Source organism: Solenopsis invicta, chromosome 9 (genome assembly GCF_016802725.1).
Source record: "Solenopsis invicta isolate M01_SB chromosome 9, UNIL_Sinv_3.0, whole genome shotgun sequence".
Taxonomy (NCBI): domain Eukaryota; kingdom Metazoa; phylum Arthropoda; class Insecta; order Hymenoptera; family Formicidae; genus Solenopsis; species Solenopsis invicta.
Genome location: NC_052672.1, coordinates 14,949,064 through 14,976,754, shown reverse-complemented (window position 1 = coordinate 14,976,754; position 27,691 = coordinate 14,949,064). Strand labels below are relative to the sequence as shown.

The 27,691-nt window shown below is 41.0% G+C and overlaps 1 protein-coding gene across 2 annotated transcripts in view; it reads left to right on the top strand.

Moving 5' to 3' along the window:
* LOC105201914 (histamine H2 receptor-like) overlaps positions 1-27,691 on the top strand; it is a 168,027-nt gene that overhangs the window by 64,566 nt on the left and 75,770 nt on the right. Inside the window, exon 4 of one of the 2 annotated variants that reach the window (XR_005575619.1) lies at positions 328-27,513. The exons of the other annotated variant lie outside the window; for it this stretch is intronic. The gene's annotated coding sequence lies outside the window, so the exon portion shown is untranslated. Of the gene's footprint in view, positions 1-327; positions 27,514-27,691 lie in introns of those variants that run through there. 2 annotated transcript variants of the gene reach the window in all.

The following is a 27,691-nucleotide window of genomic DNA, read 5'->3' as shown; positions in this document are numbered from 1 at the left end:
ACACACCCGGCGCATTTAATTAATGTTAAGAGTTATCAGGAAAGTGTTGCGCGATAGTAATTAACCGTGAGTGTAAGTGCAATGAAGAAATCTGAAGGAGGCATCGGGCCCCTTAATAGAACAATCATGCTATAAGTTTATTATACATTTATTTATTATTTACTCTCGCGTGTGCAAAAAATTGTTTTTGTTTGATTACATAATTATCCTATTAAATATTATTACTTGAAAAAAGGATAAATAAAAAAGTCAGTGCGTGCCATGCTTACTTTTAAAATATTTATTATTTTGGGCGGTAATTTTTTGAAGAATGTATTTATATTTTAGAGATTAACGCAGTTGTGCTACAATTTCTCTACCGCGTGGCATCTCGTACCGGTGAGTCAAATTATTTTTAATTTTTAATTTGCGGCAATGGACTTGGAAAAACAACAAACATGCATGATACATGTGTTATGTATAATACATATGTTGTGTGAAAAATTGGAGTAAAGAGTATTACTGAGAAATTTTTCTCTTAGAAATCTAAGAGAAAAATTCACCGTAAAATGGATAAACTAACAATAAAACAGATTGATAATAATATTAAAAATAATATTTAACATGGAATTTACGAAATCATCGTATTATAATGATATCACAACTATGAGATTTTTAAAAAAACCAAATGAAAAATATTTTGAAGATATTATTTATTAATAATATTATTTAGACATTTTTATTAAAAAATTTTATAACAAAACTATTCAAACTTTTAAATTTATTGTGTTAGTAAATAAAAAAGAAACAAAAAAATAAAATTATAACAATTACAAAATATTGACATTTCAAAATATAAAAAGTACTGACAGTTTAGAACATTTCTTCATTCATATCTCATGGACGGAGAGAACAGGATATATATTGACAGGATTTATATATTGTATGTATTTATGTAAAAAATAAATATTGATTAATATCTATAAAACTCGGTAGAGAAACATTGTTAAAATATTTGCGTGCGTTTTATTTTTTTTATTTTTTTTCTAAAATATTTTTAAAATAGAATTTGAAGTCTGTGTTTGGCTTCTCTATAATCCTTTCAGGATTAAATATTGTATAAATTGTTATGGAAGAAAACAATAGTCAAAAATTTTTGTATATGCATGTCATTAATGTAAATTAAATAAGAAATATCTTTTTTCACAATCACATAGCGTATTTAAAATAATATATTTATTAGAAAATGTGCTAAAATGATTATCATTTTTATCATTGAAATACTCCGAGTTTTAACGTTATTCTTTATAGTCTGTTTCTTCACATTTATTGGTAACTTATACACCTGAAACAAAATAAAGGCATTTTAATCAATAAATATTTTGTTGTAGGATAAGAAAGATTTTTTTGTATAGTTTATTTAAAATACTATGCACGATAAAATAGTACTCATGTAATGCAATTACGAACTTGAGCGTATGGGCGATATCATCGGCCAACTTTGATTACAATTCAAAAGCTGTTACGATCTCGACACTTTTGTTTAGGATTTTTGATTTTAATTAATTTTCAGAGTATGTTATTAAAATATTATATAGTGCTTTTGAAATATTGTCTATAAAGAGTAATGACAGGATAAGAGAATTAAAAAGAGCTCTATCTTTTTTATCTTCTTGTCGAAAGAGATTGATTATTTTGAAATAACGTGTGTTGAAGTATATAAGGATTGTGATAAAAACTTTTTATATTTCTCTTTCTCTCTCTCTCTCTCTCTTTCTTACTCTCTTTTGTAGTATAATTAAATTAAGAGTAACATAATGGTCATTGTTCTACTTTGATTAATAAATCGATGTAGACGACAGATGATTGCATCTAACTAAGTACAATATTTAATTAGATTTGCAATATTATACCCACTGCGTGAAATCGTGCACGTTGGAATCTTTTGTCAAGGTTACGCAGTAATTTTAGTTTGGCGCGTGCACCGGACGCGTTTTCACACCGGCGTGGAACAATAACACGTTGTTATTACATGCCTGCTCAAAATACATTTAACGAGCTCCAGCTGTTGCAGCGTTTCGTCGAATGACGGGGTTATTCGAGAAATAGGACGAAATCGTTTTCCAGAGTTTTCAACGGTATTGAAATCGGTAGGAACTTTTTGATAACTCAGCTAGGCTGCCCATTACGACGATTATTTCGTCAAGCGATTTGCTTCGAAATGATGTCAATTCGCAAACCCTACCTACGTACACCCGATTATCCAATTGACAGAATACCCCATTAATCCATTAAGCTTTGTAAAAATAGATCGCGTCCGTGAAATCGCGTGACTTGACCCTTTCCGGTCCTGTGATTGCAATTGTAGTCTATTATATCTTTGGCTAATTTGCATCATCAGAACTAATGCAATAACGTTTGCGCTCTTCTCCGATAATTGTGCGTCAGAAAAATTAAAAACAATTATATAAAAATTATATAATATTTCAGCTTACTCGGAATCTCTCTCTCAAGTTTCCGCGCGGTAGAAGTCATATTTCGTCTTTATGCAAATCAATTTTCCAAGATATCACGTGAAACACAACTTTAAGACGGTTGCGTTTACTTTAGTTAAGGGAATACATATACGTAGACTTCATGCAATTTTCATTTGCTTCTGCGGTATAGATACGCTTTCTACGTGCTGCCAACAAACGTGCTGTATAGCGTCTATATGTTCCTTCGTGTGTTTATGGATTACCTAGCTTGTAACGTAACAAAAATGACGAAACTATTAAACTTGTTACGGCGAGAGTAGATAGTAAATAATTGACGATAATCGTCGGAGCAATCACAAGACAACGCGGTCAACGCCATCGTTTCGCGTTATATACGTCCGCATCGTTAAGCTCCATAACGAGCTTTGATTTTATTGATAGACCTTAAACGATTATTATGTCGTTCGATCGTCTTAGGCCGAAGAAAACGGGAGAGATAGAGAGAGGGAAAGAGAGAGGGATCTTAACGGTCCTCAATAAGAGAATTTAAATTGCAGCGCGACCGCGTTCTGGTCGAGCCGAGAGGATCGGGGACCGGATTGATAATGGCGAAGCGAAGCGGGGAACAAGAAGCGGGGACACGAGGGGGAGGAACGGAGATAACCAGTCCGAAGATAGTTTGACATGGATGATTTAACCGGTTTATCTACCGAATGACCGCGTAATTACCTATCCCGAGTCGGGACCAGATGTTTTAGCGCTCGCGGCATGATAATTCGCGCGCTCTCCGAGCTTAGCTCGGCTATTCGAAATACATATTAAGTTATAGCGGAGTGTCAGAGTGAAGATAAAAATACCGTGTTCCGCGAAGGAGAGAAGGAAGGTACGCCGCGGGTCGCGACTCGCGTTCGATTACAGACGTCTACATTTTTTTCGATGTCGCTACGCGGCGCGGCGCGGCGCGCGGTGCGCGGTGCGCGAGATTATATTCATTAGCGTTTAGCTCTCTTCCTAGCTCGTAGCAATCCCGACACCTCGTTCCTCAACACTGAAATTAAAACGTCACGATCGCACCCGTCGAGAGTTCTCGGTAACATCCCTCGGGGTGACGCGCCGCATTGCCAATACCGTCGAGAGAGGACTCACTCGGCCTCTCGATTTTCGGCCCCTCTCGTCGAACGAATCCCCAATAGAATTCACGGACGCTCGGCCAATCGAGCCGATCGCGCGACGCACATCAAAGAGTAGTTCCGGAAGCGCAATTCCTCCACTTTACGTGTCCGACGCCGGCAAAGAGGTTGACTGACGCGAGGAGAAGAGGCCGAATGATCGAATCGGCGCGACTAGGATGCGAAATCAGGCGTATGGCAACGCGCGTCACACGTCGCGTCCGCGTCGTCGTCATCGTCGCGCCTGCCTCCACGACGATTCGCGTCACGTAATTCGCGAAAGATTTAAGAATCCGTCGGAGTATAAAGCCGGGCCCGTATCCCGTCCGGAGTAAAACATCCGTTGACTCGCTCTGTACACCAGGCACGGCTTCAATTAAGCATCCTCGATATTCCTCGTACGTGCGTGCTCGTTTTGCTGCGTTTCCCCGATCGCACATAATTACGGATACTCACGATAGTATCGCAATACCGATCTCGGGACGATCTCTCGCTCAACTTACCTCCGGCAACTTCGTTAGCTTCGATCATGGTTTTTTTTTCACAATAATTAGGTGTCGACGTTGCCATTACCGATGCAATTAGGAATGTGTCATAAAGAAGAGCCAGTATGACGTATCGCGTGCTTCTCTATATTTAAACATTCGCCTCGATAATTAAGCGAGCGCAATAAATATCGAGCGAATAAAAGTATATGTATAAAATCGTATCAAAGTGAAAAACAGTTTTCCACGTAATTGAGAAAGAATAATGTCGCGTTGATATTCGCAGGATCGGCTCCCGCGAAGGGAGAGAAAATCCGTGTTGTGCGTTTTCTCCTGCTGAATTGAAGAATCTGTACACACAATTAATGTGTAATAATGCAGCGACGATCCAGATGTTGCTCTTTTCGGATTTGCCTTTTCATCTCGCGCTCGGAGAACACTCGAGAGTTTTAGCATTGATACGGTTATCGTTACGACCGGCCGTTACGTTGGTACGGCTTACACCCGCGACTCTTCCTACTAACTTTGCGAATGCCGCACGCCTAATGACGCGTATCTTGGCCCGCGGCGCTATTCCGAGACGTTGCCTCATTTTTACGATTATTGGAATAGTCGCGCCCTCCGTCGTAAAAGTATAAAATAGAGGGGAAACTGCCGGCCGAGGTCTGCTGGCGATTTTAAGACGCGATCATTTCGAGTGCTCTTTCTTCAGCGAGCTGTTGTTTCTACTGCCGGTGCTCTATCTGTAGGATCGAGTCGATAACTGCAAGCTTGACAGATGTAATTGCTGTGCAATTTGTTCGTAATGCGTCTTTACGATGATAAAATGTGACTTGAAAAGTTTTCGTAGTAAAAGAGTATTTTTCTTTAATATAATCATACACATGCGTATACACGTGTACGTGTGTACGTACATATGCGTATAAATCAGCGTTTTACTATATCGTTTTTCAAATTTAAAAAGGAAATAGGAATACAAATCGCTAAATAAATCTTTTTATCCACTTATTTATTTGTTTATGATTCTTAAAATGTTGTATTTCATCCGATATTCCTATAAATCATAGACAGGTAAAAGCCGATTAAAATGTTTACCTTGCAATATCAAATTGGATCAAACTGTACCGTTTTGTTTCCAATTCCGGGGATTGTGAATTGTACCATAGTTTACATGACTATTACGTAACAGTACGTAACAGAGTTATATAAATCAACCAAATGTTGCGTAATTTTGCTGTGATCTCTTGTACAAATTCGGCATATAACATTATTGTAATTAAATAATTCGTTTCATGTGGAAACAACAGCTTATCTCGTTAATTAAAATATCGTCTCACGTCAAATAAAAATGTTTAATAATTTAAAGGCGTAATAATGTATAGTGTGTGTAAGATACAGGAAATGGAGCTCTCAGAATTATTTCGAGATTCTGCGCGTATGTATGGATGAGGATTTGCGCGCGATTCACGGCTTCCGTTATACGCGTTGGGATACACAAATCACCGTCGTCATCGTCGTCGTCGTCGTCGTCGTCGTCGTCGTCGTCGTCGCAGAGATACGAGTTTGTTGTATTTGCACGCGGACGATTCTCGTCGTAGCCATCGGAGAAGGGCAGCAGGATGGCGAAAAGAAAGTCGCTAACCAGCTTCTCGCAGACGGCGCGACAACCCCGAGACGGGGATGCAACGTGCCCGGACTTTTAATACCACCGTGAAAATTGTGCCCGGACCTCGCTCTACCCTCGATGAGAGAACGTGAGACTATCTCTCGCGCACGTGAGCCGTGGCTGCGATGATTATTTTCTGATTCGGTGGGATTCCGTGCGCACGATCTGATGTACGCGTGCACCGACAGTGGCTGCTGCTGCTGCTGCTGCTACTGCTGTGGCAGCACAATAATGCCGTGTCCCGTGTTGAAAAGCTCTCACGCGATCACGATCGCGACGCGAGAAGGCCGCGGCGGGAAGAAGGAGGAACGGGGGGAGGATGTCGACGACGACGAAAACGAGGATGACGGGATACGAGGCGCGGCATAAGTTACGACGTGCAAGTTATCGATCCGCGCACGTACGTACCAAGGTACGTGCCTATGTAATGCGTAAGCCGACTCGCCTCCGAAGGGTGCGACTTTATGACGATTTTCACGAGGGTACAAGCTGGAAAGAGAGGGAGAGAGAGAGAGAGAGAGAGAGAATGAGAATAAGGGAATAGGCAGGAAAGTGACGGCGCTGAAATTGACAGGCGTTCCACGACTGAGCTCCCGTCGTCGTCGGAGAGATGTACATGCTGATTTTAATGGCGATAAGATTTATAGCCGATAGAGGTCCGGGAATGCAGTGTGCATTTACGTAACGTTTCAGCGCGTTCCCGACAACGCCATTCGACTAGAGAAACCGCGCGGATGTTCGTTTAAACGGCAGTTTCGTGGCTCACTCGTTCCCTCATTCTCTTCGTCCACGATCGTAGCCGAGACGCGTGGCGGAATTTCGTACTCGACTTTTATGTCCCGCGCGCTGAAGGCTCGCCCGGGACCGTCCGGCGAGACAACGTAATTTCGCGTTATCTGCGTAATTCAAGCTCTAGATTCAATTTGCACGAGACGCGCCGGAATCGCGGCGAAAGAATGGTCTGTCTCGTCGGAGGGAATTACACAGAACGGGATGACACTTTTCGATTAAACAGTGGCTAATCTTACAAATACGTTCTTTGTATGGAGTAAATAATGAATTTTCCCCCGTTACAATACGATAGAGTTAAAAGAATTTTAATTGAATCCCGTTTTAACGTTAAATAATGATGTAATTGAATTTTCCATTTTGCCGTTATCGTCAAAGAAACGTCAATTTCAAATGCATCAAGAAGAAGGATTCGTTATCAACGCGTCATTCAACAATAATTCGCCTCATTCGATTGGATTTATTCAACAGTATTTAATTAAATGCGATTAAATTTAACTAACAAGTTAACTTACATAAGTAATGCTGCTTTTTCAAAACGTGGCGAAAGGCTCGTCACTTTTCGCTGCACTCACACTTGGTCAAACATTATTTTACTTTACTGTCGCTCTAGATGAAGCACGTATTGCTTTATTATTCTTGCGTGAGAGTTTTGTAATAAACTTTCCAACGCGTGAGTGTATTATTTTTCGAAAATCCGCCCGCTGGTTTTCGCATACAATTTTACGTCGTTGCCGCTTAAGAAGTTTTGCAATCAACCGGAGGAACACGTTGCGTGTTCGCGCGATGCGTTCGCGAAACGTAGGCTCCTTCTCGGGTTTTCTTATTGAGCTGTCTCATAATCTTTCGCAATCGTTTTGTAAAGTCGTTCGGTCGGGTCTTGAGGACTCTGATTTTCTTCCTTTAGACAGCGATACAAGTTGCGCGCGAGAATAGCGAGGCTGATTCTGCGAGCGAGCGCCAATTCTGTTCCCAATCGGCGATGAAACTTCCGCGAACTCGTTCGAAATCCCGTGCGAACGAACGGGATGATTTCGAAGTTTGTACTCTCAAACGGTCGGCGATCGGTGCGCGACGCGTAAAACGACTTCTGAATTGAACGTAGTCAGCTCGTGTTGTCGTATCGTACTTTTAGTAACAAAATAGAAGAGTTACAACTGTTAAAAGTTGTTTCTTCTGAAACCGTGATTAAAAAAGAAAGAAGTAAGAGATAAAAGAAAGAAATTACCAAGATAGAAAAATGAGTTTCTTGTTAAATTAGAATCATTTCTTTGTGGCTAAAAATTGATTGTCGGTGACATTTACATAGTTTAAAAAAAAATAAAGAAACATATTTCATATTCGAAACTCTCTAAATCTATAACAGAATTACGCAAATATTATTTTTATTTTTATGTGTGAAAACAATATGCAATATACATTGTAAAAATTTATAGAAATATGTAATAATTTTTTTTCATAAATGTTAGCAGGTTTTGTTTTATTACATAAGTCTTTACTCAAATAGTAACGTCACATAGTAAATAGATATATTATATAATATTTTGAGATAAAAATTAGAAGAAAAGGATAAATTAATACTATTATATAAAAATGCTTTTGACTTTAAATTACATATTGAGAAATAGATCTTTTTTTTTTATACAGGTTTTACTAAAATGCAACATCAGGTCCGAACAGCTTATCCAAGTCCTGTAATTGAACATTGTTCCCTATTGTAGTGGAACAATCCATTGCATGAAATGCCGATGAACGGCGTTCTTTCGCCGGGCAATTTCGCTTCCTCCCCCTCTGATTCAAATTTCACCCCGGGCTAAACGACGCTATTAGCTCCCTTCAAAGCTCCTATTCGCGACATCGACGTTTCTCTATGAACCGAACGGTGTTCTCGTTCGCGAAACAACGCACCACACGGACACGCGCGCACGCTTTGTTCCCTCAAAAATCACAGAAGTTTTTGTGCCTCGTGTTCACGTTGCCGGGGCGCGAGTTCGCACAAAACCATGCGCGACCGCTCTTTTTTCTCTCTCTCTCTTTTTTTTCATCGCTTTTTTTTCGTGTCGCTCGCTCGCGCGCGCGAGACTGCGTCGTAACGTGAAATTCGTCACGTTCCATTATTGCGGTTTACGGTACGGAAACCCGGTAGCGGATGAAAATTCCGCATCGGCCGATCGTCGAGCCTCTGAATCGTGAAAACTTCTATCCTCGCGCGATTGAGTCGTTGCCGGTATGCTCTCTTTCTCTCTCTCTCTCGCTCTCTATCTTTTATTTTTTTTCTTCTCTGTCCGACGAAAGGCGAGAGAGGATATCTCAGCTAGGATCACGTCCGACAGAAGAGGATCGCGGGTGAGAGACACGACGATCGTACCCTCGTCGTCCCATTAAAATCCCCCGGAGAGCGTTGCGCGCGCGTTATCCACGTTCGCGCAGAAAAATCCGCGCTTAATCGCGCCGGTCGAGGAAACGACGCTTAATGGCATTAGCCCCTCGGGCGATTTCCATCGGCGAATCGCGTGACTTGCCATAAGCGAATTTCGCAGCCTTCTGCGAGATTGGGTTAGGTCGGCACGAAGGCATTCTGTCTCTCTCGCTTCCTCTCCGGTAGGGCGATCTTCGATCCCAGATTAAGGTACCGGCCACGCCGGTCGACACGTAAACCGGGTAAACGGCATCTCGTGCGGCCTTTTGTAATTGGCACTTGTTGCCGTGAGTGGCCGAGAGTTCAATTTACAGCCGGAGAAGAGAGGAGAGAGAGAGAGAGAGAGAGCTGACAATTATCGATAATCGTCGCTGGTTATCGGTAACGTCACGGTCGTATCGTCGCTTTGTCGGGATTGTCGATAACTCGCGTTAGCCGGACTGTGCTGGGTCGACTGCAACGTCTATTTCTTGGGATGAGTTGCGGGGACAGCCTTGGTTAAGCTTCATAGCCCCAAGGGAGTGCTAGATGCACTGCGTAGTATTAACACGAATGAATGGTACAGCTATGTTATCAGATTATAGTTAGCGATTCCCTAGTCCCTTCCTAGATTATATCTTTAGACGTAATATCGATGGAGAAAGAAACTTTGGTTAACTATGATCACAAGCACCCGTTGGTGCAATCGGCTTTTATTGATTTATAAGCTATGCTAAGCATTATATGTGTTCCACTGGTATTAGACAATGCTGTAATAAGAAGCGAAAGTTTATTGATGTTAATTGATGAAAGATTTTTGCAAATTTTGTTAATTTTTACAAGCTTAATTACATAAATGTCTAACTTTGCATTTTTGATTTTATTTCTTTGCAGTACCTATACCGTTGCTGTATTTAAATAAAAGTGTGTAATTAATATAATCTAAATTTTAATTAATAATTTTAATAATAAGCTCTTGCTCTCTTTCATTTCTGTCTCATGTTCTTAAACTTACTTTAAGAGAAGAGTTTAAAAACATTTAGATCACTCAAATAAGAAAAAGTGAGAAACTTGGGCGCGCTTAAAAGTTGAAGCTTTAGTGATATAAACGGGTAATGCAACTTTATTTCTCATTCAATTGCAAAAGAACTTTAACAGAATTTAATAAATTTTGCGGCTTATTTAGCGACAGTTCTAATATCGTGAATTTATAAATTATAGAATCCTATGAAATTTTCGCCAAGTCTAAGTAGTCGCCGCTTCGCCGTCGCGTCGCGCCGTCGCCGGTTGCTAATTCGTCAAAGTGTCTGATGGTGGAATATTGCACGATGCCGTATACACGTATACATATGGACGCATCCCTACAAGTGAGAGAAACTCGGATTCGGACAGAACCGACGGACGAGCTTTTCTGACTAGACGTTATTCGCGGGTGGCATATTGTCCACGAGTAAGGCTGGCGAGTTTCGACGACGGAGTTTGGGATGTGGGCTTTGACTTGGGGTAACTCGCACTATAATCTACAACCCGCTCTAACACAATGGCCGGTTGGAGTCCCGCAGGGAATTGCGTCTCGTACCTGCGGCAATGGTCCCCCGGAGTGGTTTCGCGAGTAAATTATTCGCAGCGCGAGCGATCTTCTGGCTTCGCCAGAATAAAATGACGTTTAAACTGTCCGGCCGGCGCGACGCGACGTGGCGGCGGCGCGGCGGTTGGGTTTTCGAGGGTTTTTAAGGAATCTCCGGCATTTCAGACGCGGCGCGCGCGCGAGAGAGAGAAGTTAGTTTTAAAAATTTCCTACAAACTTGGGCGCGCGCGGTTGATTTAAATGCTTAATTGACAGAATACTTCGGCTCGCCGCCGCGCCGGGCGACTCGTAAAAGCATCATGAATATTTAATCCGTCGCGTATCTGGTAATCAAGAAAGTTCGGCTAGTTAGGCCGAGTACACAATCGCAGTGTACGTGACAACGTCGAAAAGTAGGATACTCTTGCTGGCGAGTCTCTAATTTATTGAGACTTTTACGTTTCTTTGAGACGCGCGCGCTCCGAGTGCTACTTTAATTACTCGACGCAAAGTCGTCGTCGTCGTCGTCGTCGTCGTCGTCGTCGTTGTCGTCGTTATATACTTTGGCCGGGATGCAAAGTGTATCGCGAGTAGCATATAACGGCCGTTTAGCTGATGTGTAGCGTTATACTTTACGAGACTTTATTATCACGGTTGATTTAGATAACGTGATCGAACCAAGTAACCACCGCGCCGCAATCTGTTTAACAGGCCATATGTATCCGCATTAGGGGTCCCCCGTATTGCGTTTTGCTATTTGACAATTTATTGCGATTACCTTAATCAAACTAGATGCGGAAATATCAGCGCGCGCGTTTGTACGCGAACGAAATTACTGCCAAAGGGCACGCGCAAAACACGTTTTCGGGATCACCGACGCGATGTATCGGAAGTAGATAACGTCGATGCGATTTATTTTCATCACTATCGATGCGAGACACCCGCGGGCGGTGTATAGTTAGTGGAGTGAAACCGCGCCCGGGTAAAATCCTCGTTTTATCCCCGCGGTTCCGGCGTTTAATGGTTAAAAATAAAGTAATTCACTGCCAATCTAGCAAATCTGGTGATTTAATGACGTCGATTCCATATCAGCGGCAGTTTATACCGGCCCCAATTTTATCGTGTTACTCTGTTACTTTGATATACGCAAGTGGGATTTTACTGTCGGTATAAACCCGATTTATGCGTGGCTTCCGGCCTGGCGACGTGAATTTCGTTCGACCAATCGATAAACCAGTCTACGCAATTGCATGCAGCAGGTTCTGCCATTCTTTACCATCACCGTGCAAACGAAATTATGCTCCCCTGCTTCCTTCTATCTCTCTCACACTCCTTCCCTCGCGCCCTTTTTCCACTCCCCCCCCCTCTCTCTCTCTCTCTCTCTCGTTCCATCCAGTATTGCAATAGGGCAATTCGTTTCCGAATTTAATTCGTCGTATTGGAGAAGAAAAAAAGTGAAAAGAGGACCGACAGTTCGGCAGTTCATACAATAGAATTGCAACGTAAAAAGAATGATTTTTAAGTTATCATTGGATCCCAGCTAAAAAAGCGGGTTTCGAATAACGCTTTATTTGACAAATCGATGAGATAAAGTACGTTCACATGTGATGTTTTAACTGTATACGAAAGTCATATATAATACGATAATAAAATTCGTATGAATGCGACGCATTTGCATTTTGTTGAATGTACATGGAAAATAAATTGCATTGTAATCCTCTTTTTGCCTATATATAGCTGAAAAGCTATTGATGCATCTGAATGTTTCGAGTTATAACTCTTTTTCAGAAAGCCATCGCGACTCGTCGCGGGTAGGAGCGGGAGTAGAAATAGGAACGATCGTTACGGCTTCGGTTACGTCATCGTGGGCGCGCACCGGATATAAAACCGTGAAAATAAAAAGATTTTCCGCGCGAACGTTTCGGCCGCCTGGCTGCCGGCTTATCGATTTACTCCACTTAGAGCCTGTTATGACGATAATTGAATTTATATTGTCAATTTTCCGCCGGCTGTGCTAGATCGGTGAAACGGTAGGTCAATCTGCGCGACCGTGAACCATTTTGCGAAACGATAGCTTATCGCGAATACTTAATAAGAAGGGGAGACGAATATCTACTCGGGAATCGATAGGGCCGCTCCTCTTCACCGTGAAACGCGGTTCGTAAACATTAGCGCACCGTGGTGCTTCTATTACAATCGACTCTCTCTCTGATTGGTTAATCGAATTACGGAAATCTAGATTCAACGCCGGCAAGTATGATTCGACTGGTAAGCATTGTTCCGCATATATACGTGTCTTTGATTGAATCAACGCCAATCTGCGCGATTACCGGTTCAACGAATGCTTGTGGATCGAGGGCAAATGCGTTACGAGAAGCGAAATGCAGTGAAATATTAAAGTAGGATATAAGCGTTGAGAAATAAAATATAACACGAGCAGAATTTCCTAGTAATTTTTATCCAATTCTATATATTTATCTACGTTTTAGAAAATAATCTTGAGGCAAATTCAAATTGTTCAGTTTACTATTAAAAATAACATTATTTTCTTCACCTCTCTTTCCATCAATTAATAAAATATTTAAAATATCTAACAAATAAATTATTTATTATATATAATTATCAATTTTCTGATCTAGAATCTTTGAATCTCTTAACTGTTTAGCTTACTGGAAATTCTACTCTGCTGTCTCATACAGACTTTACCCAATTGTATTTTTTTTTAATATTTGCATTATATTTTAATACATTGTTGATACATTATTGAGGGACTTTTTATTTCCATCTTCATCATTTATTATTATACTTTTATAATCAATGCTGCCTCCAAAATTGCGCTTCCAAATAACTGCGCAACTGTTTGTTCATCTCGCTTTCTGGAGCATTGAAAAGTACGAAAAAATATCTTGAATATGAAAACGTGCTTTATCTTTATTTCACGTATCGATACGTAGAAAAATAGAAATGCACCTGTGGATGTGCATGTTTCATGAGATCTTGTCTCTCGTGTATCGAATTTATTTATTTTTCAATGGCGAGCTCACGAGTTCGTAGCACGCGAATCAATTGCTCGAATGCATTCGCATACTACTATAATGAATAAACAATCGCTTTATATTTTAAGCAAACAAGAGAGGCAATCGCAAGATTTTGAGAAATGAAGTAAGCGGACGAGTTATGTGTATGAAGAAAAATAAAAGAACGAAGTAGTCGTTAAATGATAACAGAAAAATTCATTTCCACGTTAATCTTTTTCATTAATCACAAATATTTATTAGATATTGGTAAACAGTGACGTATATTTATTATTATAGAATGAATGCAATACTTGATATTTGAAAATTAATATCTACATTTACATGATATATTAGTAATGAAAAAAAAAATTTTTTGAACGTTTTAGAGTTATTAGGAAAAACGTAACATGCTGTAATATTGCATTAAGATATTATCTTTATTGACTTACGTCAGCGTTCCTCTTAACGCTCTGCATACTTGCTGTCAACTATCCTAAATCAATGAATAATTTTGTAATGAAGGTTCAACAACGGGGGGGGAGGGCTAGGAAGAGAGCGGAAGAGAGTGAGGGGGGAGGAGGAAGAAACGGGTGGAGAGTTGGAGAAGCTGGGCGCATGTTGGATTAATTAAGTACGGCTCACTTTAGCGCGAGCAGAAACCAGCGCTCGACGAGGAACGCACCAACTCGGCTGTGTCGTAAATTTGCTAACCGAGATCAGAAGATTGGTGCCCGTCCAGAATGGCGAAGCAGAGGGAGAGAGCGACGGCGGCGGAGGCGGTAGCTGATTGGTTTCTCAAGTGCTTGCAAAACATTCACCGTTGAAAGGCTTCCCGGTGGTGTGCTTCCGTCGTCATGGCAATCTCGAGATCGTTCCAGTTTTAAATGCAGATATATCCACCATCCTCCCGCGCTCGCACCAGACAATACGCATTTAATGTCGGAAGTCAAATTTATTTGCACGCCGTCCGGTGGCGATAGTTCGCTAACGATGAATGCCCGTTCGAGGTAATTAATTCGAGATTAAGCAGGCGAGGATACTTGATCCCTGGGAATTAGCGGGCGAAATACAAAACGCGCACTCAATTATTATTTTCGTAATTGAACGCGGTTATTTGGGTAAAATTCTTTCCGAATAAAACCATAGTACAATGGCGCGGCGTTCTTGATATGCGTAGCTAGAAATATAACTGAATTTCTATTACTGTAGACAGAGCCGCAGGTTATAAATACGCGCAACATGAACTTCAAGAACATTTCAAGTTGTAATTATACATAATTTGTTTGAAATTTCAGATTATTGAAACTAATTGATTAAATAATTACTGACACAATTGCGAAAAAGCACCCGTAGTCTCGAGAGCTTTGTAGGATCGATTTTATACGCTATGAACCTATACATCTATACGCATACCAATTAGATGAAAGCAGAACATACATGTATCTTCCATTTAATATTCTTTTTTTTTTTTAATAAAAAAACTTTTCTTCTGTCTATTTTTTAGATAGTAATATATTATGTAGTATAATTACATTTTTATGAAAAAACGTGAAATAACGAAGGTTTTAATACACTTTAATTAAGGTTATAAAAAATTTCAAAATTTTCAGATATGTAAAATGATATAACTCGGTTTTTCATAATTTTTTTATTTCATAATTCAGGTGCTGTAGGTAGTAGTTTCCAGAATGTGAGGAAGGCATTTAGCTCTTTTGACACACATCCACACACACACACATACACACACACACACACACTTCTCTTTCAACTCTTCAATTTTCTCTAGCTTTAAAAAAGCTCGATCATAGGCTTAAGACTGACGCTCGAACGAAGCGATCGGACGAAATGGCGGCTTTTGAAAGAGATTCTAATCGAACACGCGGCGCCAATAAATCCAACAAAAATTTTTGCGTGCATAGGGTGTACACGGGCAGGTCGGTGTGTTAACGAATAGGTTCTGGGGTCAAATGAAAGGACGTAACACAAGCGTGGCGCCATGTGAAATTTGGACGTTTGACGTTTTCCCCTTCGCGCTCGCCTTGCACCGCCCGGAATGATTTGACTGCGTCGGCCAAACCTCGCTTTGAAGTCTTTCGCCCGCAAATTTTTCGCTCGACGGCACCGTTTGATCAGAGCCATCGTATGCGTCGCATCGCATCGCATCGCATCGCATCGCATCGCATCGCATCGCATCGCAGTGCATCGCATCTCATCGCATCGCATCGCATCGCATCGCATCGCATCGAGATGCATCGTCCCATTTTTCGCGGTGTAGAAACGAACCACGATGGAATCACCAATTTAATCGTTGCTTCAATTAAAGCGTATGGTCGCGAGGCCATAGCTTCTTTAGCTTTCGCTGTAATTGGCATAGAAGGGCCTGGACCGATACCTCAACCGATTCTCGTTAATTGAGAAATAGCCCGTTTGCGATCGGCGAAGCCATAATAAAATACAGTGGTAACACGTACGCCACCTGCATTATTCATGCATCGTTGCTTCTTGCCGACGAGACTTTCGAGGAGAACTTCTCAGATTTATATGAATTCTTGAGATGCCGCGAGCGGGTATAAGGGGTATAAGACAGGAAAAGAAAAAAGAGGAGGAAATCGCGAAAAGAGAAACGGGGGGAGGGGGGCGTCGTCGTTCTAAAGATCCGCGCACAACGATGACTTCTATAAATTCAATAGGGTTCCTCTCTTCCCGTCGCGGCCTGCTGCTTGCTTGCTTCTCTCGGCGCGCTTTTGAATTTTATGTGCCATTATATGTGTTGAGAATCGCATTTGTTCTGCGTTGCTGCAACTCACGAGCGGCTCTCCCAGGCCTGAGCTTTGTGAGCCACGAGCCCATTAATTTTTATCAAGTGCGACCACTTCGACCAAGGCTTTCGCGGACATCGATGCCGGCGACTTGTGTCTAGATTGGCGTCCTTATTTCATTTCTCGCGGGAAAAATAGCGTATTTCTTTTCGATAACTGTCACTGCGAAATGATTTGCGGCCGCGACCAGCGAAAACAATTCGCCAACTAGGCGTTATAAAGAACTCTTCGACTATCGATGTTTCGATGATTTCATACAACATGAAACAGTAATTCTCAAGTTATGAGATTTTCATTTACTTCGTGTTCACTCGTGGTTAGGTTGTTTGTTTGTTTATTAGCAATATTTTATCGCGTTTTCTTTTTGCAAAATAATTTTTATATTAATAATCTTTTTTTTTTAAATATGTATTATTATAAAGTTAAGAATTGCACATGATTAATGACAGCATAATATATGGTAAACGTCGATTATTTCAAGATTTTGTTCTAGAATAAAATCAAGATGAATATAAAAAAGTTTTTTTAAATCTGTAAAATCGAAAAATATTTTCTTTTTACTGATGGGTCTTTTTTTACAATTTTTTTTTGTATTGACAATTCTGTATAGATCTACGCACATTCAATTTTGTATATCGTGATATTGATGGTAAATATCGATCATACGAGGGAGGGCTCTTTAGTAAAGCTGGGCTTTAACGAGCGTGCTCGTTCTGTCGGAGTTAAGCGAGTGTGACATGGCCAGCGGCGCTGCACTTAGCGGATTTACATCGCGGCCAGCTTCCTCGTCGGCCTCGCCATCGATTCACTCTCTCGTGATCTCGCGAGGCGAGCTTTGGGTTAGCTCAGAGGTGCACAACTCAAATATTGAAGTAGGCCATATTCAATTTAAATTCAATTTAATCGCATAATTTATAATGTCATCGTCGTTTTGCAACAGTTTGGCGACAAGAATATTTTTTACGACATAAAACTTTATAAGTTTTAGGTAGTCTGAAATTAATAGAAATTTGTTAGGGAAAATGAAAAAAAAATATTGGAATTTTTAGAAAAATAAAAATACAATAAAATGTGCAATAAAAAATAAATAATAGTAACAAACAATAGTAATAAAGTAAAACAAATAATACGTCCTACTTGTAGATAAATATCTTTACTTGATATATTATATTTCGTATAATTTATCAAAGAACTACATATAATATTGAAATATTAGCCGCGACCGATGCAACTTTGCAAATTTAAACAGGAGGAAATTAGAAGGCGGGCATGTTATCAGGTGAAACATCAACGGGGCCTCTCGGCCCGCGGGCCTCGTATTGCGCACCGCTGTGAAAGACTAGCTAGGAACACGAGTGGTTAAATCCACCGGGGCATTATCCGTCGAAGCGGCCGATTGAATGACAGCATCCGGCACGGGGTAGGTCGTGTTGCTCACGGGGTAATTTGAGGGTGTTGCGTCTTACCGTGGATCGACCTGACGTGGACGATTACCTACCTATCTGCGGAGAAAGAACCGCCTGAACCAGAGTATGATAGTCGATCGAATTTCAGGCTTCGACCGCCTGAAGAGCATTTAATGTAATTTAATCCTTCCGATTTTGCCGAGAACGAACATCTTTGTAAACGAGTAAATATATAACGCGCTATTTTGCATTTTTACGACGGCATACATCGGAAATTTGTGGCTTGCTATGCTGAAAGACTTGCACCCTTTATGTTGAAATTATGTATACTTTGATGGAGTATCGACTTTGTAGAGAGAAGTTGTATAAAGTTATATTATTTGATGCTGCGGAAATTTAAAAATTTCCAATTTATGTGAAAAGTATTCAAGGCTGCGAGAGTTAAAAGTTTAAATCTTTTTCTCTCTCCCCCTCTTTCTCTTGCGCGGTTTTATACACGTAGATATTATAAATAATTAGTAAGTTTTTATTTTCTTATAAAAATAATTACTTTGTCGATTTAAAGCCGGTTAGAGCTTGTTGATTTAATATTTATTTTGTCACGATGTATGTGCGGATTCAGGGAGCGCCATTGGAAACATCAATCTATCTCTTTACGAAGTAACTGCCTTTAAGAATTGTAGCGACCTTGATACGCGCAAGAGGGGAACTTTCTGAAACTTAAATTGAAGGCGGTCTCCGCCTTCATAAACAACTATTAGTGGCGCCGCCCGACTCGATTAATTCTCTTTTATATTTCCGCTTCGGTAACATGGTTGAACATTTACGAGGTTCCTCGATGAAGATAGTCGCTTTTTAAAGGATATTACGTACTTAGATAGAATAATCGATGAATAGATTGCTTCATTATTATGATCATTATATCAGGCAATAGCTACGCACAGATTTACGATGGCATAGAAATGGAGCTTTTTCAATGAAGAGATAGAAATGTATTTTGCAAGAAATGTATCTCTCTCTCTCTCTCTCTCTCTCTAATTTAGCATAATAAACATACAAAACTTGAGAGTGTCAAGTTTACAAAATTTCTTAGTTTTATCGCTGTATTTTTTTTAATTACTGACAGTCTTGTCCATCTTTGGTACGACGCCTTGACCTCGCGCATATCCCAACGCTGCAATAAGTTACAATATACACAGGTGCTTGAAGCGAATATCTCAGGAACGCTTTGGATAACTGGATGCCGTGGCACGCTTTTAAGGAGAGCTCTATCGCGACCGTTCACCCCGACCGCTCTCGACCGCAATTTCGCCGTGGCGGCGTAACGACGCCCTCCACATCCCATGGCGTCTACCCGCGACGACATCGTCGCCGACGACCTAGGTGGACGTCGGCGAACCGGGCGAGTCATCGTGTGTACGTACACCGTATCTGACGATCGCACGACCATATTCCACCCGCCTGAGTCAAGTACAGTCCGTAAACACGCCGTAAAAGGCCGTAATCAACGGCCATTCCGCGATGCATCACCGCTGGGACGTTAATCGATTCGTTCGATAGTAATTGCAGATACGATTGGCGTGCTCGCGGGGCCTGTATTATTCATGAGGGATTCGAATAATCGGGCGGAAACGCGTTACCTGGCGGACGCGACGCGGCGCGGCGCGGCCTGGCGTCAACGGGGATTTTCAGCCGCTCGCGCGACTCGTTCTCCACAATGACGCTTGCCAAATGCGCCTCTTGGACGTCGATGAGGAGGAGAGCCCGGAACGGGATAGACAATAATGCGGCGTGCCTCGAATATCGGTGTTTTATCCGATTCCGAAATTGCGGGCAAAAATTGGATCTACTTCCGCGGAATGGGACCAAATAGTTGGTATTGTCCGCGTCGGTCCCTCTCTACGGAATTCGTTTCGATGGAGAGCTCGCGTTGCACCGCTCTGAAATTGCAGATATATTTTAAGTCGGGCTATGTTCGCTGATATTTACATGAATGAATTATAGTATCTCGCTATTTCCTAGCTATTTTCCCATTTCATAATTTGTTCCGATGATACGTCAAGTTTTGCCATCGTGCATGTGTTATCGCTCTTGCTGTGTGATGATAGGAAATCTATTTGGGACTTTTGTCGAATTTGCATGTCTGAGGCTCCTTGTACTTGTTAGGCATTATGATAGTCATTAAATATGCAGTGCTCTATATCTACACCTGTACGCCTTTACTTCGTTATGCCGCTGCATTTCTCTATCAGTCTGGCCTGAAAGCATCTCCGTGTTAGCGATATAACAAGGTATTTCCGATAACTGGATGGAAATATCAATGCCGTCGTGTATTGTACATGTACGGTGACTATATATTCTTAGAGATAATAAAGAACAAATCTGAATATTTTAGGGTTTTGTTCTCACATGTTTCCATGTCAGTTTCTGAATATCAGCAGTTCGTACATTACGAATTTTTCTTCCGCGATATCAAAATGAGATATTGTGAATTTTCTGATAGTTTGAAATTGATTTGATTGTATTTTTTCGAACAAACCTTTAAATCTGAAGTAGGTTTGAGATAATAAAATACGAAAACAAATTTAATTTAAATAATTTTAATTAATAAAATTTTTAATATAATTAACAATAATTATTTTTTATTAAAGTTTTACTAACTATTGACAAATATAAAAACATATTGTTCCATTATAATAAAAAGATTATGAGAATGCTTCTACTGCCTTTTAAAGACAAAAATTTCATCGAGTTATACACAGATTTATAATACGAAAGGTAATTAATATATAAAGAAATGTTAATTTTTATTACTGACAAGTGTCATGGTGTATTGAAAAAGAAAAAGGCATTTGTTCATTTTAATTGTCGGATTATCTGTTTTTAATGAAATAAAGGATGAAAAATAAAAAATTTAATGGCATTTCTATTATAATTGACTCTCTCAGTGGTATTATTATGCAGAGTACGCCAGTTTTCATTCTTGCCAGCGTGCTATATAGGTTGAATATAATTGCACTCCGGAAGGAGAACAAAAATAAAATCTAAGATTATCTTTATTTATGATTCCGCGAATCGGCCATCGAAAGTAAGGACCGGTTTTTCGGCGACCGCTGCTACTTTATTTACGACCGTCCGACGTTTGCGGTTAATTTACAGAGGTTCGATCGAGGCAGGGTAGCGTGTTCTTCTCGGGCGTGTATATCGAATCCGCGACGGTACGATTGGACGCGCGTTGCACGCGTGATATCGCAGAACTCTCGTGGAACAGATCGTTGACGATGGCACGCGGATCCAGCCGTTTTCGACCTGAGTAAGTGTATCCGCCTGTGCTATGCTATCCCGAGGGATATATTTATCCTTTGCCGATACAAACAAACGGTCTCGACCGTGATCGCGCTGGGTCTCTCCGTATTCCGTGGGCGTTGCGTCGCGAACATCGGAGCAGCAAACTCGCCTGCTGTTGTTTCTACGTCTCGAGACACTGTTTCTGAGGGCATTGTTATTTTTAAGCGTCTGAGAGAGAAAGACATGGACAGAGATAAAGGCCTAAAACACTATCTTTTATGCTTCAGGAAAGTTACAGCATTTACCAAAATATCGGCGTTATACAAAATTAGAAAATTCTAATTAATATAATAAAAATATCGCTAATGCAGAATTAACGCAGAAAGTGGTTATATTATCATATATATTTTTCGCGTATACAATACGCCACAGACGTATACAAATTGCTATAAAAATAGTATCTGAAAAATGTTTGAAATATATTTTAACTTCTATTTTAAAAATATTTGCGCGCTTCGTTATTATATTATATAATTCTGACATTTCTTTCTTTAGTTTTAGTCAATAATAGAAAGAATATATTTAATTCTAGATTTTTTAATAATTTTTCTGTTCTAATTCCTCATGTTTATGCTATCCATTACTTTGCTTTGATATTATTGCAACAAGTAGCGAAGGCACGCTATGTTCGCGAGGTTGAATGTTCTCATATCGATCTGCTATCGGCAAATTTTTTCCTTAAATAGATGGATATTTTTATCTTCAACTAGACAGAGGCAAACGAACGAGACGAGATAAATTGGATGAAAATGCGACTTCGATACATGTGAGGGGAAAGCAAATAAACGTATCGGTCGGAGTTTTAAGTTTATTAAAAATTAAATTAAAATTCTAGAAAAGTAATCTACTTGAACCACTTACTTTCTACTTGAACTTTAAATGAACGCGATAAGATATTGTTATTTAATCACAGTTTAGAAGGAATAGGGAGAATTTAGTTGGCAAAGAGCTCTTCATTTTCAATCAACTCAAAAGCTAATTAGTGCCTCGACATTTTAAGAACCTATTAGGAAAATTAACTTGTAGACTAATCAAATAATTTTTCCCTATTTATTATCAAAGAAATTTATTACTTGAAAAGTATTTTTTTACAATTTGCAGCCATCAACAATCGCAGTTTGTTTTTTTTCCTTCCAATAGGATTGATTTAACTCTTCTAATTCTAAAATTGCCTGCCATCGCAGGTATTTTCCAATTGTAATTACCTCGATTCGCGGAATAACATTGGGATATTTCAGTGAGGGTTCGATGTTGCAAATGTACATTAACATCCATCAGTGTCCTCTGGATGGCAATAGCCTTTATTTAACAATGTACTGTGAACTCTCAGCGACTGGGAATTCGCTCCACATTATCCATAGTATCGTCGGGCTCGTCGGGCTCGTCGGGCTCGTCGGGTTCAAAACAAATTTGAGAGCCGTTTCAGAAAGCATTCTTCTCACAAACAGAGGTTCCATGATGCTTCCAATTCGTTGTGGTAGTCCCCTGCTTCGTCGAGTGACCAGAATATCTTGCCGCCCTACCTTTGTTTTTCTACGAGCGCAAACTGCGTACTACCTTTGTCGCTTGCGTCCCTCCGTGAGACTATGCGGCAACCAACCGGTATACCGATCGTAAATGCGAGACGATGTTTCGATTGTAGTTGTTACGATTCGCTCACGCTACGCGAGCATCGTGCTTTATTTGTATTTTGTTTTATACTACTCGCGCATTGTGAGGCGTGTATGCCATGCAGATGACGCAGGTTCCCGATACACCTGTCACAATGTTCTTTACTTTATTATCGTTTTATTTCGCATCGTGATTTATAAAATTTGGAATTTTTATTATGAGCGTGACATTTCTCTCATTTATAATATTCTGCAAAAAATGGAATTTTATAAAAATATTTTATATGTTTCGTGTATATTGGTACAAAAAGTTTAGTATAAAAATGTACTGATGCCACTTAAGAATGACAATTATAGTAATATAGCAAAAGTAATGATCGATACAGTAATAATGTAGTAATTGCAGTAATTATCATTAAGTAACTATGCGTTGAAAGCTAGTTGGAAGGCCTATTCATTGAAATTCGACGTGTGGATTTATGTTCGAGAGAGATTCATTCGCTCTCGAATACGCAGTTTCAAAATGCCGGTTTCGGGCATGAATGGTCGAGTTCGTTCGCTCTTGATGACCGTTCCCATTACAGCGACTGCATTCGTTTGCTCGTGCTCGATCGTCCATGCTCGCATAGTATAAATGCACCTTTGACTGCTGGAATACTTGATGCGCGCACATCTATAATTTCACGCTCGCGTGTCACCGATCCGTTTCATTTCCCATCGAGCTATCATCCGGGAAGAATATTCATCATACTCGACGCTAGTGCCGCGTCAGGAACTCATCATCCAGTTCTGCCACCATAGTTCAATCATTCACACTGTCCATCGAGTTAATGATAATACTCCGTCTCTCACGCGTGGATCTGTCGCGATGTTTGCCCTCGCGAAACCGCATAGTTATACCTCTATGCATGTGCAATAAGGCTATAATCACGAGGTGACCCGAAATCGGCGGGAGCGATATATCACAGAGATTATTTCATTAATATGCATATTTGGTGATTTTGCAATTCGGTATTATTTATTTGCAAATCATATAGAAGCAACGGCAATCTAAATCGAGCAGCGTTATGGAAATCGGTATACATTGATATCTTATTATACGGTTAATTAAAAATTGCTTGCGATGCCTATTCAACAATACATACCTACATATAGCTATCAATATCGCTTGGCTGATACTTTAACGTAACTTACGCACTTATAAGTAATTGGCATCGTTTATGTATATCAATATAAATCAAGTAACATATTGCAGTTTTATAAATGATAAACATTTATTTGACATTTTTTTTTTTTTTAGAGACGGCTTAATTTTGTTGCCGTGAAATTGTTTTTATCGCTCACGCAGTATATTATTTCTTAAGCAACGATGTGCAGAACAAATTATCCTGAAAAATGAAAGCAATACAATTGTAGTCGTCCTCTATTTTCTCTTACGCCCGTCGCGTCGCCCCGTATCTGCGGAAGCTAAAAGTCGAAGTAACGTCTCTAGGTTCATTCGTGTTTTTTGCTCGTAACAATAATTCTTCGCGCTCGCGTCACAGGGAATCCGGATACAAGAAAAAGCACGAATTCCGGCGCGCTCGGTGCACTTTAAGCTACTCTCCGACATGGACGACGGTAAGAAGCGACTCGCGATACGAGTCGACGCGAAAGACCGGTGCGATTCCGTAACGCTCTTCCACGCGCGGCCATTTTTCACCTTCTTCTTTGCCGAAACTGGCCGAAGAAATCAACGGCGAGTGTACACTATCGCGATTCGAAGCTGTGGCGGCGTGACGCGGCGGCGGCGGCGTGCGTGCGAGAGGAAGCATCGAGACTAGAGACCGATCCGCGAACGGCGAAACGGGCGCGCGCGCGCGCGCGCGGGGATGCTGCGCACCGATAAGACGGTCCTCGCTCGTGTATCAAAGTACGACAACTTCATAGCCTCGCCGACCGTAAGTCAGGCCATTATCTCCATTATTGCCATCTTTTTTTCAGACGAGGTATATAAATAGCCCGCTCTCGTACAGATAATAAGCGTATCCCCTTCCCGTCTTTCGTGCGCGGCGCGGCGAGAGGGAAAGAGAGGGCAACCCCATAAGTCGGAGGGGCCATATAATCCGCAAACATCTGAATTTATGCCGTCGACATTGCGGTTGAAGAAGCTTGCAGGAAGGCCGTTTCATCGTCGTTGTCGTTGTCGTTGTCGTTGCCAATGTTAGACCTTTGTGGCACGCGCTTTTTATCCCGCGTCATTGTCTTCCCCTTTCGATAAAACGCACGATATTCGCATGCGAATGCTTGTGAATGTAACGTGATACGGGAGCCGCGCTTTCTCTCCGCGTGTCCATTAAGGTAGATATTGTAATAAACCGGTTTAGTCGTTTGTGTGCCGCACGGAGGCTGGGCACGGATTTAATCGCAGGCATCTTAATTCTATTCCACGAAGCGGACACCCGGTCAGATCGTCGATCAATATTATCGTTGCGATTGCTCGACAAGAACTTATGGAGCTAAGAACGGGATTAATAATATATAATCGTCAGTTTGAGAGATACGTTCCAAACCGATTGTTTCTCTGGGTGTAGCGGATGTAATATTTCTGGCCTCTATCGCCAAATAGACCGTTCTGCTTTTAGTCGATTTTTGTTTCAAACATTTACAAGGGGTCTGCTCGAAACGAATTGCGCGTTAAGTACTTTAACAGCGGGCGAAATCCATTCCGACTAATTGCATTATCTGCGGCGATATATATGGATTAACACAGTTAGCAGCGTTAAATACAGACTGCAGTTATTTTATTCGAAATCGACGGCGGTAGCGCATTTTCACGTATCATGTCTTTAATTAAATAATGAACTCGTTAATCTCAGTTACAGCGATGAAAATTTTAATAGAATTTTTCATGAATCTCGTGAAAGAAAACAAAGCAACAACTGATTTAATAACACAATTGATTTCATAGAAATTTTGATAAAATATAATGTTTACAGTTTTAATGCGTCTGCATTAATCTTATACGAAATATTATAAAATTCTTGTAGAAGTATTAATATCACAAATATAATATCGTTATTGCTCTATTGTTACTGTTGGTAACATGGAAATAGATTAATTATTAGTCGTTGTTATAAAATTATCGAATGTTTACTGCAAACGTTCATACAAATGTGAATAATTTGTATGTATATTTGCACTAGTAACTCAAAATTCTTATAAAAATATCATTTTGCAGTTAATAATAATTTAATAGTATTTATCATCGATGATAAAATATACGTACAAGGAGATTATTATATTTCGACATATTATATTTCGAGTATAAATATCAGGCTCAATCATATCCAAATGGCAATATATTTTCTCCAACAATTCCTCTAATAATGCGTTCTTTTTTTTAAATTGATTGAGATTCGTTACGGTCTCTGCATTCGTTTTATAGTATTCGGTCGATAATAATTCAGGTTGGCCGAGGCGAACTGAAGTAGGTACGCCAAGTGAAGTACGGTCAAGTTTGCGCCGTAAAAATCGGCGACGTGACACGCCAATTGTTTTGATTTCCACGTTTCTTCGTGGCACGTCGCAGTTTTACCAATGCAATCTCCCGCAGTAGCCTCCGTCGTCGTATTCAGCTGATGCCGCAGGCCTCGTCCAACTTCCGAGCCAGCGGACCGCGATGTTGCCTACGTCGCGTCCCGCCAATTATTCAAATTCCGAAGATTTCCGCCTCGCCGGTGGAAGACGGCAAATATTGACGAAAAATATCAAGCGTTCCCTGCCAGCCTGCCGTCGCTCGCGACGGACGGCGGCGTCTCGTCCGTTTCACTGTGGAAACGAGGATCAGCACGTCGCGCATCCCTCGATCCACACACACACACACACACACAGAGAAAGAGAGAGAGAGAGAGAGAAAGGGAAGGAGGGAGAGAGAGACGAATCCCCGGCCGATAAGAGTCCCCCGTGGGCGACGGCGGCGTCAGAATACGCGTTCGAAATTCCAACCAGAGGCTTCTGCTCCTGTCTGTCCGCTTACCCGCTCACCCGTTCACCCGCCTACCGATTTCCTTATTATCGAGGGATTCGCGACACGTGTGGCGCAACGTTAGCGCGGTGCGATGCGGTGCGACGCGACCGCAACCGCGTATGCACATTGCACACGATCGGGAAACGAGACACGGGGGTGAGCTCGTGGGAACGTAGTCGCATGCGGTTCGATCACTCCGCAGTGGACGTGCTGCTATCGGCCTCGTCGTCCACCGCGCGTCGCATCGTCATGGCCGTTTTGCATTCGGCTGGTGCGACGTGGCGCGGCTTAATAGCCCAGCGCTCGACTTTATTCTCATGAGGCTCGCGCGCGTTCCCTCACACGCGATATCTCTCGCGTTATACCTACTACACGCTCCTCTCCACCCGCCTCACCCCCTTCGTCGACGTGAAAGCGCCCCCGATGACTTTTAACGAGGCATCTATATGGCGAATCGGGGCCGAGGCCAGGATGAATCGGACGCTCATGGCTAATTTTAGGAGCTTCGTGTCGCTACCGGCTTTAGGCAATGCGATCCTGCGCAAAATCGATAAGCGTTCATTACAGGAAAAGCACGGAGGGAAGCGAGTTATCGCGCGCGCGTGTGTGTGTTTACATGTGTCTTGAAAATACAGTCTCCAACTTTTCGACGATCGTATCATATTTTCGTACTTGCAATAGCTATATCGTAAACCAAAAATCCAAGTTTCTTTTTGATAAAGAAGAAAGCTGCCAAAAGAGAATCTTCGTCGTCGAATCGCGACTTAAAAAAAATAAAAAAAATAAAAAAAGACGCACTTCTGAATTCCAATCGAGGAGGCTATCGTGGTGATAATATTGCGAACGGTAATAAAATTGTCATGTTGAAATGTCTGGCGAATCACTATTTTGTGATCTTTCTTTGCGGTTTACGTTAGGGTCAGACCGGTTTGCGGTTAAGACGCTTTAACTT